The sequence below is a fragment of the Giraffa tippelskirchi genome, chromosome 4 (genome assembly GCF_054371585.1).
Source record: "Giraffa tippelskirchi isolate mGirTip1 chromosome 4, T2T-mGirTip1v1.2.pri, whole genome shotgun sequence".
Taxonomy (NCBI): domain Eukaryota; kingdom Metazoa; phylum Chordata; class Mammalia; order Artiodactyla; family Giraffidae; genus Giraffa; species Giraffa tippelskirchi.
This window is the reverse complement of record NC_137278.1, coordinates 7,875,795-7,885,319: the sequence shown is the minus strand read 5'-3', so window position 1 is coordinate 7,885,319 and position 9,525 is coordinate 7,875,795.

Sequence of the window (9,525 nt, the reverse complement as noted above, 5' to 3'; positions counted from 1 at the left end):
TTTAGGCTTGTTTCGGGGTTATTGGCAGGGGAGGCTAGGTTAGAATCAATTCAAAACGAGTTAGCAAGCGCAGTCCGCCGGCATCTCCTTTCGCCCCCGACTTCCTGCGGCTCCGGCCGAGGACAAGCTCTCCGGACCACAGTTGGGCCCCGCCGCGGCGTGCCAGCTTCGTTCCCGGCCGAAATTTGAAAAGGGGGGAAACGACGCGATCTGCTGGAGGACCCCGCCAGCCAGGACTGGTCACCCGCAGAGGAGGAGGAGAACGAGGACGACGGCGAAGAGAGGAGGATGGCGGCGCTGGTGACAGGGACCGGCGTCCCTCCTTTCGCGCCCGGCCGGGGCCGCGATCCTCGCGTTGGGGCCAGCCGGCCGCCACCCGAAGGGTCTCGCCCGCGCCGAGCTCGGTTCCCTGCGGCTCCCGCCCCTGTCGCTCCCAGAGCTCAGCCACAGATGTCCAGCCACAATTCTCGGTTGGCCGCAGACTCGTACAAGAATTGCGTTTGGACAATCAGTGGCGAAGCCCCTGAGTTCAGGGCCCCGGTCTCCTGCGGGGTTCCGCTTCGATCCTGTAAAGCACCGGACCAGATCTCCGGAGCTGCGCGGACCTCGCAGACGCTCGGCGGTCGCGGCCCATCCCGCGGTAAGGTGGACGAGCAAGCACGCGGATCCCGACCCTGCGTGGGGATCCCCTTCGCCCCCGGCGTGCGTCTCCTTCGATCGCGGCCCGGGGTCCCTAGAGTAGCCCGCGCTGGGTCTCTGCGCCGCCCCAGGTCGGGGGAGTCTCCTGTGTCAGGCCCGGGGAACCCCGACTCCCCTCTCCCCGCCCCCAGCCTGGGCTCCCCGGGTTCGCTGGGAATCCGGAAAACGGGGGCCCGAGGCGGGGTCGCGTTTATGAACCCGGGTCCGGGCTGCTGCAGCGGTGGGTCTCCCGCCCCCGCCCAGCCCCGCGCACGCACCGGCTCGGGCGCTCTCCCTCCCTGTGGCTGAGTCGCGGCCGGGGCGCTGGCGGTGGCAGCGGCGGCGGTGGCTGGGACGGCGGGGAGCGCTGGAATGTGCCGCCGGGTCACCTGCAGCGCCCGGGGAGCCGGACTGGGAGCCGGCGGGCTGGCGAGGCGCAGGGCTGAGCCCGAGCGGGCGCCTCTGGCGGCTCGGGGCCGGGGCGGGCTTTTAGTGGGCCGCTCCAACAATACGGGCCTGGCGCGGAGAAAGGGGCTCGGCTGCAATTGGTACTGGATTTGAATAACGCCACGGGGCCATCAATGGTCATTGTGTCGGCGGGTAATGAATCTCCGCTGTCTCTCGGGCTGGCCAGGCAGCTGCAACCTGCGCTCAGGCAGCTCTTAAAGACATAGCGTGCCCCTCCCCAGGGGCCGCCCCCCCCTGCACCGGCAGGACCCCTCACCCTCCCACCCCCATCTTGCATCCTAGACTCCCAGTGTCCCGCCTGCTCCCTCGCCTGAACCCTTTGCCCATCGCCCCCTCCCTCCTCTTGGGCCGGGCACCCGCATCTCGGCCCTGCACTCCCATGGACCTAACTTAGGCCCCTGACCTTGACTGAGCTCCCCAAGAGTGCCCAGGGGACCCCAGAATCTTTGAAGGCTCAATCCTGCGCCACCCCCCCCACACACACATCTGCATTAAACCTGAGGCCTTGGGAAGCCCTCTTGCCTTAAGCTCCTGCCCCAGGGGCTTGGAGCTGGAGGGTGAGGGGAAACAGTGCAGAGGTCAGAGGGTCACCCCCTTAAAAGGCTGTGCTGCCGGATAAGGGAGGGGAGATTCAGTCCCAAGCGCCCCCCCCACCCCAGCTCCTCCCCGCCAGCCGAAGATACCATCTCCAGAGACCACACCCCGGCTAGGGGTCCAGAGACTCCGGCCAAGGACAAGGGCTTACTCCCAGGATACCTCCTGGCGGGCTCCTGGATATCTCAGCTCTGCCAGGGATGTGGGGGTGGGGTGGGGGAGCAGGAGGGCGTGAGAGGGGCGTGGAATCTATTCATTCTTGTCTGGTCATTGTCTCTTCCACTGGACAGCCACTCTGGTCCAGGAGGGCAGGGGCTCCGTCTAGGTCTGATATGCGCCTACCCCAGCCCACCCCAGCCACGTCTGGTGCAGAGAAGGCTCTCAGTCTACAGGGGGACATAGACCCAGTTCCTGACCCGCAGAGCTCACGCCTGGCTATTCTTCCCTTTCCACTCTCCATGTACCCCAGGGTTCTCCAGGCACCGAAGCAACCTTGCCCCTGCTGCCAAAATACTCTCCTCTGCTCACACTCTGTGGGCCATCACTCAACTGCGAGTCTCCCTCAGTCTGTGTTCCTCACTGGAACAGGAAGTAGGTCTTCCTGATCTTTTTTGCACTGAGAGCCTAATACAGTGCCCTGTCCCCAGCCAGTCACTGAATAGCCATCGCTGACTTCAACACGAACCCCATGAACTTCTTGGAATTTCTTATGGAAGTTGAGAAAAAAGGCTTCTGATGAGTAATACTTGAAGTTGAGGTTTTATAGAGAGGAAGCCCTGCTCACCAGGTCCTAACTCCCTGGGAATGCTCCATCTGATGATAATAACTGTGACAAGTGCCTTAAGTACCAAGCACTAAGTGCCTTAAAGGTAGGAGCCTGTTGACTCCACACAACGACTCTGGGAAGTAGGCACTGTTATCAGCCCCATTTTACAGATGAAGAAACTGAGGTTGGTGGCTAGCTAAGTCCCTAGTCCCCAGTGGCAGGTGACAGAGCCAGAGCTGGAAGCTGACTCCCACCATTGATTCCCACGCTTGATGTGAGATATGGATACCCCAGAAGACACGGAGAGGACTTGCGTAAGTGCACACTCAGAGAACAGAAACCCAGGAGGCACCCTGTGTCTGTTTATAAATTATAATCCAGGCCCAGCCCCGGACCTGGACCAGCCTGGCAGAAACAACCTTAATGGAGAGGGTGAGAGGAGTCTGCACGGGTGTCTGTCAGAGCTACTTAAAGCTGTCAGTTCCGGACAGAGGAGGGTCAGTTCCCCTCACCCTCAGAGAAACGAAGGAGCCTTGAAGGGTCTTCCCGCCAGTCACTGAAGCGGTATTTATAGCCTACCTACTGTGTGCTAGGCGGGGACTCGGCCGTGGGCAGACGTCCCCAGAGGAGATGCCCAATGGAGGAGAGTGCCAGGAAAGGAGAGCCGCCCGGAGGAGAGGAGGGGTCGGCGAGGTGAAGGCTGGCGGGTGGTCGCCGAGGAGGAGAGAAGGGCACCTCCAAAGCCAACAGGCAAAAAAGGAACTTAGGGAGTTCTGGGAGGGAAAGAGCTCTGGCATGGCTGGAGCGCAAAGGGGAAGTGGCGTTAGAGCCGGGATTGACCCCCGCAGGGCCCCGAAGGATGCTGGGAGGATCTGTGATTTTACCCTAAACACAGTGGGGATCCTAGAAGGTCTGAGAAGTTCAGATTTACATATTTAAAGGTTTGCTGGCGCTGGAGTGTAGCAAGTCGGTGGCCGGGGGGGGGGGGGGTGCGGAGCAGAATATAGAGGCAAGCTGGCCTACAACAGAGGCCAGTTAGGCTACTGCTGGTTTGCAGGTGAGAGCTGGTGGGAGGGCTGGGCTTAGGTGATGGCAGAGCAGAGCACCCGCCCCCCTTCCCCAGTTCTTAACGGTCCGGGTGAACTCAGGTCACTTAGCGATGAGTCACATTTAGGGAGCACCCGTACTGTGTGTATGCCGGTGCCTGGGAGGAGGGGGAAGGGGAAGATGAACAGAGATTGACATTGTCTGTCCAAAAGTATCTCCATCCAGTGGACAGACAGACAGACAGGCACACAGAAAGGAACCAGCCCCAGTGAAAGGATGAGGGCCACAGGAAAACCCTTTAACTGAAGTTTTAGCAAAATCCTCTGCGACCATACAGGACTAACTGATTCTCCCAATAGGGAGGATGTGAGCCAATGTCTGGGAGAGGCTGCATTGCCTTGCACCTCCAGGCAAGTGAATTCCGACAGACTGAACCTTAGTTGTTGCCTCTGTGAAATGGGGCCATCACGCCTGTTCTGCTTCTCTAGAGAAGGCCAGATGGCCACGGTGTTGGGAAGGTCAGTATACGCCTTGCATTTGCTTGCAGTCAGGTTTTATCATTATCTTCCAACACAACACACACGCACATTCACATTCAGGCTCAAGTGTGCACCCAAGTCTTCCCAGTCTCTGCTCTCTCCCTTCTCCCTTATTAAGAAAGACCAACTCTCAGGAAGAAGGTGGCAGAGTCACCCACACTGCCAGTTAGGCATGCCCTTCCTACCAGGACTGGCATCTGACCAAGGACTAGACCAGACACTGTGCCCAGCACAAAGGATATGCTCAAGTAATCTAATCGTTGAAAGAATGGGTGAATGCTTTATAGGAATCGTAATTCAGTGAATGGGTGGATGGATGGACAGATAGATGGATGAGAAAACAGACATTGGGACAGCTGAATGGAAGATAAAGTGAATAAGGAATTGACTGTGGGTGCATAACATAGCCACTCAGCTGAAGTTCTAAGTGTGGAGCTGGAGGCACTGCCCCAGGAGCTCACTAAAGGGGCTTCCTTCCTGCTGCAGCCGATTCTGTGCTTCGGAGGCAGGCTCAGGACCAGAGCTTGGCAGGCAGGTGCACAGGAAGCAGCTGTGGCCACAGGTCAGTCAGGCTGCATCCCTGTTCCAGATGTGTCCACCCCTGGAGTCCTGTTCCAGAATGCTCCTGTCAGTCCAGGTTTCAGTGTGGCCTGGGAGAGAGGAAAGAGCCCAGCAATGACTCAGTGAGTCTCCCCAGGCCAGGCCCTTGCCCCCTCAGGGCTCCTACTGCCCCATCCGTGCAGAGTTCTCTGAGAGCAGCCAGTGTTCTTACGTGGTGACAGACTGAGGAGTGGCCTGCCCTGGAAATGAATTGACAACGTGACACATCCCCCGTCTCAGAAGATGACACAGCCCGGCCACTGGCCCCACTCAGAGGGGATCCTCAGGACCCCTCCACCCTGCATAATAGATTTCAGTTTACAAAAGACGTTCTTCTCCATGAAACGAGTCAAGGCAGGAGAGAGAAACCTTCCAAACTGAGGTAGCTACCTCCCCCCGCCTGCTTCACCCCCTCATGCCGTGCTGTTGTGTTACATGTTGTCGTTGTTATTGTTCAACTCTTTGGCCACCCCATGGCCTGTAGCCCACCAGGCTCCTCTGTCCATGGGATTTCCCAGGCAAGAATACTGGAGTGGGTTGCCATTTCCTTCTCCAAGGGACCCTCCCAGATGAGGGCTCAAACCCGCGTCTCCTGCATTGCCAGGCAGATTCTTTACCACTGAGCCACCAGGGAAGCCCTTTATTACATGTAGCCCTCCCCGAAAGCCTGCTATTTACCCACTGTCGAATTTGTTTCTCCCCTAGAATGTAAACCCTATGTGGACAGGGATCATGTCCTGTTCATTGCTATATCTCCAACTCCTAGAAGAATGCCTGACTCGTAGATGGTGCTAACTTTTATTAATTGCAAGGGTAAAGGGATAAATATTAATAGAGGGGCGGATGTATGGGTTATTGTAATCTAGTTCAAAACAGCCATATATTAAGTTCCAGGTGCTGGGCTAAACACTTCTTAAAAATATTTATTTTTATTTATTTGGGTACACCAGGTCTTAGTTGCCACCTGCGGAATCTAGTTCCCTGACCAAGGATGGAACCTAGGCGCCCTGCATTGGGAGTGCACTCTTAGCCACTGGACCACCAGGGAAGTCCCCTGGGCTAAGCCCTTCTCAAGGCTCACGGCTGTTCCCATTGTACACACCAGGAACCCGAGGCCCAGACAGAGGAAGTGATTGCCCCCAGGTGCAGAGCCCAGGTTTAGACCCAAGTCTACCTGTCAGCATAGGCCATGTCCTTAGCCAAGCCACCATCTGACACCTCTATTTCCCCAGCACCCGGTGATGTTGGAACCACTGGAAGTTAAAAGTTGGGACTCAGACATATTGTCTGATTCCATTTAAGGAAATATTCAGAGTCGGCAGATCCGTAGAGACAGAAAGCAAAAGTGGTCGCCTAGGGATGGAGAGAAGGGAGGTTTGGGGGGAAAAGGGAGTGAAAACTAATGGATACGAGGTTTCTCTTTTGGGGTGATGTAAAGGTTTGAAAGTTGATTGTGGTGATGGTCACACAACTCTGAATACACTAAAAACGATTAAACTGTACATTTTATGTTTTAAAATATTTATTTATTTGGCTGCATCAGGTCTTAGTTGTGGCATGTGGCATCTTTCATTGGAGCATGCCCAGGCTTCTTTAGTCGGGGTGTATGGGCTTCTCTCTAGTTGGGGTGCAGGCTTAGTTGCCCCATGACATGCTGGATCTTAGTTCCTCGACCAGGGATTGAACCTGCATCCCCCGCATTGGAAGATGGATTCTTAATCGCTGGACCATCAGGGAAGTCCCAAATTGTACATTTTTAAATGGGCAAGTTGTATGGTATGTGGGTTACATTGCAATAAAGCTGGTGTTAAGAAAACGGTTGAGGCTCAAGAATCTTCACTTTCTGCCACTTCCCTGGGAAACACATGACATTCTCTCTGAGCGTCAGGTTCCTAAGCCATTAAAAGAGGGGGGAAATGAATGTCTCATGGGGTTAAAGTGAGCATTAAATGAGATAATACACGTTATTATTCTCATTTTATCAAGGGGTAGAATTAGGCCCAGAAAAGGGAAGTGACTTGGCCCAGGACACACAGCTGGTGGGTGACAGGTGAAGGCTCAGGCCTGGGCCACCGAGCTCCGCCGCTCCCTCCAGCATTGTGTAGACTGGGTCCCCATTTGTTCACCCGTCCACCTAGTCACCCCCACTTGCTTCCGCCTTCCCCTTTCTCTTGGGCTCTGAGGCCCTGTCTCCCCACTGCCCTCGCTCAGGAGCAGACTGAGGTAGCGAGGTCCCCCCAGAGCACAGCCCCCAGCCTACTCCCCTCCTGGGGCCATGATGCTGTCTTGCCTTTGCTTGTAATAAAGAAAATATCTCAGCTACCCTTCCACGGTTGCTTGGCAACCCCAAACGGGGGGGTGGATGGGGGGAGCAAAGGGGAGGAGGGAAGGGGGAGGACTCTGGAGCCAATCTGGAGACAAAGAGTAGGATTTGGGTGACATGGAGCCTGTTCTTAGTGCTAACCTGGTCTGGCCGGGGCGACGGGTGGGGGCAGGGGGCTTCCTCCCACCCCAGTGTCTCACACCAATAAATATGGATTAGGGAAATGGGCAGAGTTTTTCCCACGGGCCTGAAAGGCCACATCTGACCTTTCTACCCCCTTTATGTACCAACGTGACAGTCAGAGGGAGCAAAGAGCGGGACCCCCCTGAGAAGCCTCCCCCGTGGCCTTCTGACTTGGGGAAACTTTTCACCCTCCTCCCTCCCCCGGGGCCCCAGACCAGGTCACAGCACCTGCCTGGGGCCCTGGGCCCAGGGATGAAGAAGAGGCTGATCTTCAGGTGGGAGTCAGGAGCTCCCAAGCCGTGAGGGCCCCGAGCCAGGCGTGCGGCCCTGCGTTAGCTCGTCAAGGTGCTCCTCGCATCCAGTGCCAGTCCCATGCCCTGTCGCTCCCCCACCCACCTCTGCCTGGGCCTCCTGCGTGAGGAGCCCTGCTCCCCTGCCAGGCCCTCGTACAGCCCTGTTCCTCTTCTCTTCTTTCCTGACCTCACGTCTCACCCGTCTGCCCCACCGCCTCGTCTCCATTTGGTTTCCCTCTTTTACTCTTCTCTGGGGGGTGGGGTGGGCCCCCCCTGCCCTAGTCCCCTTACTTTTGCAGTTCCCCCCCAAACCAGGAAGCCCCCGAGGCTGACATTCCCCAGGGGAAGATGGCAGGAGGGGGTTGCAAACAGAGGAGGGTGGGGGCAGTAATCTCTCTCCCTGGTGCCCTGGCTCCCTGGCCACTGGCCCGGGGTGGAGAAAGGCCGCTCTGAATGGAGTCAGTGTGAAGACAGGAAAAACAAACACCTCAGCCTGAGCCCGTGCTGGCCTGCTGGGGCGGGGGGTGTGGAGGGGTGCGGGGGGCAGGATGGGGCAGGGGCCTGGGGCTCCTCTCAGCCTTCCTCCATCCACCCTCTCCGGGTTCCCAAGGGCCCATGGCTTCCTGGACCCCCGGCCCACAATGTCCAGAGAGGGAGTGGGTTCAGGGACCATGGGCAAGCCCCCTAGGAGACACCTTTGCCCCAGTCCTGCCCAGCCCTACGGCCCAGCCCTCAGCCAGTGCCCTCCCTGCCTGGCAGATGCCAGGAAAATCTGTGGCCAGGAAGGGCGGGCTGGCACCTGAAGGCTTCCCTGACCGGCCCTTCTCAGCAGCAGGAACTGGGTAGAGAAGTCACCTTGTGCCAGAGATGGCGGCTCCAGCAGCGCCACCCGCCTCCCGGCCCGAGGGGACCCCAAGACAGACGCTCTGCCCCACAGGTGAGTGTTCCTCCAGCCTCACAAGCAGGCAGTGAGGGAATGGCAGGCTGTCCTTGTTGGGGCTCCCGGGAGCCCCACGCATCCCCAGAAATCCGCACCAGTTTCTGTCGGACTGTTCCGCCCTCTGTCTGCGGTGCGCGTGGCATTGGTAGTTTGGTGAGAGGAGCCAAAAGGTGATTAGAGGAGCTGGAGCTGAAGTCTGCAGATGAAGGGAGGCAGAAGGGGCTGGAGTCTGGCGATCAAGACTCTTGGATTCCAAGCCAACTTTTTGATTAGACCTGTAGAATCACAGAGGCTCCTGGGATGGTCTCCTCTGAACACTCTGGATCCTAAATGACCTTTGGGATGAGCTCAGAGAGGGGTAGCAACTCATCTTGGTGGCGGAGTTGGAACTCAAGCCCGCCAGGCCCCCTGAGGATGCCAGGGGCAGTGCCGTTTGCGCTGTGGACGCCGTGCATAGGTCCCTGGCCATCCCCCTCCACATGCGGCTTGGTCCCTCTGGATTTTCAGGGACAGCAGCGGGAGGGCAGACTGTGGACAGCACCTCCCAGGATGTCCTTCGCTTTCCATCCTCTCTCCAGGCACCGTGCCCAGGCCCCAAGAGACCCTGCCCAGGCATCAGAGAAGCCACAGTCTCTTCTGATGGCCCCTCAGACGCTGTGGTTGGCCTTGGCCTTTCGGATCCCAGAACACAGGGCCCCCTTAGAGCTCAGGGTGTAACCACAGTGCCTCATGCTGCAATCAAAGCCCAACCACTTCTTGGAAAGCGAGGCCAACAGCTGACTGCCTGCCACAGGGTCCCCAAAGTGCCCACCTTGAGGTGTCCTGCCTGTAGCAGACAGCCCTCACTGAGTCAGGTGCTATTCCAAGGCCTTGCATGTACTTCGCTGAATGGTCTCTTAGAAGGTGGGTGCAGTTTTGCAGACTGGAAAACAGAGACGCAGAAAGTGGAAGTTGCTTGTCCGTGGACACACTGCTAGGAAAAGTCAGAGCTGGGATTCGAACTCACAGGCTGGCTCCAGCATCCTAAGCCCTTAAATGTTCCCCTATCCTGCTTTTAATTACTAGGAGGTCTCCACTAGAGGTCATTGTGTCCA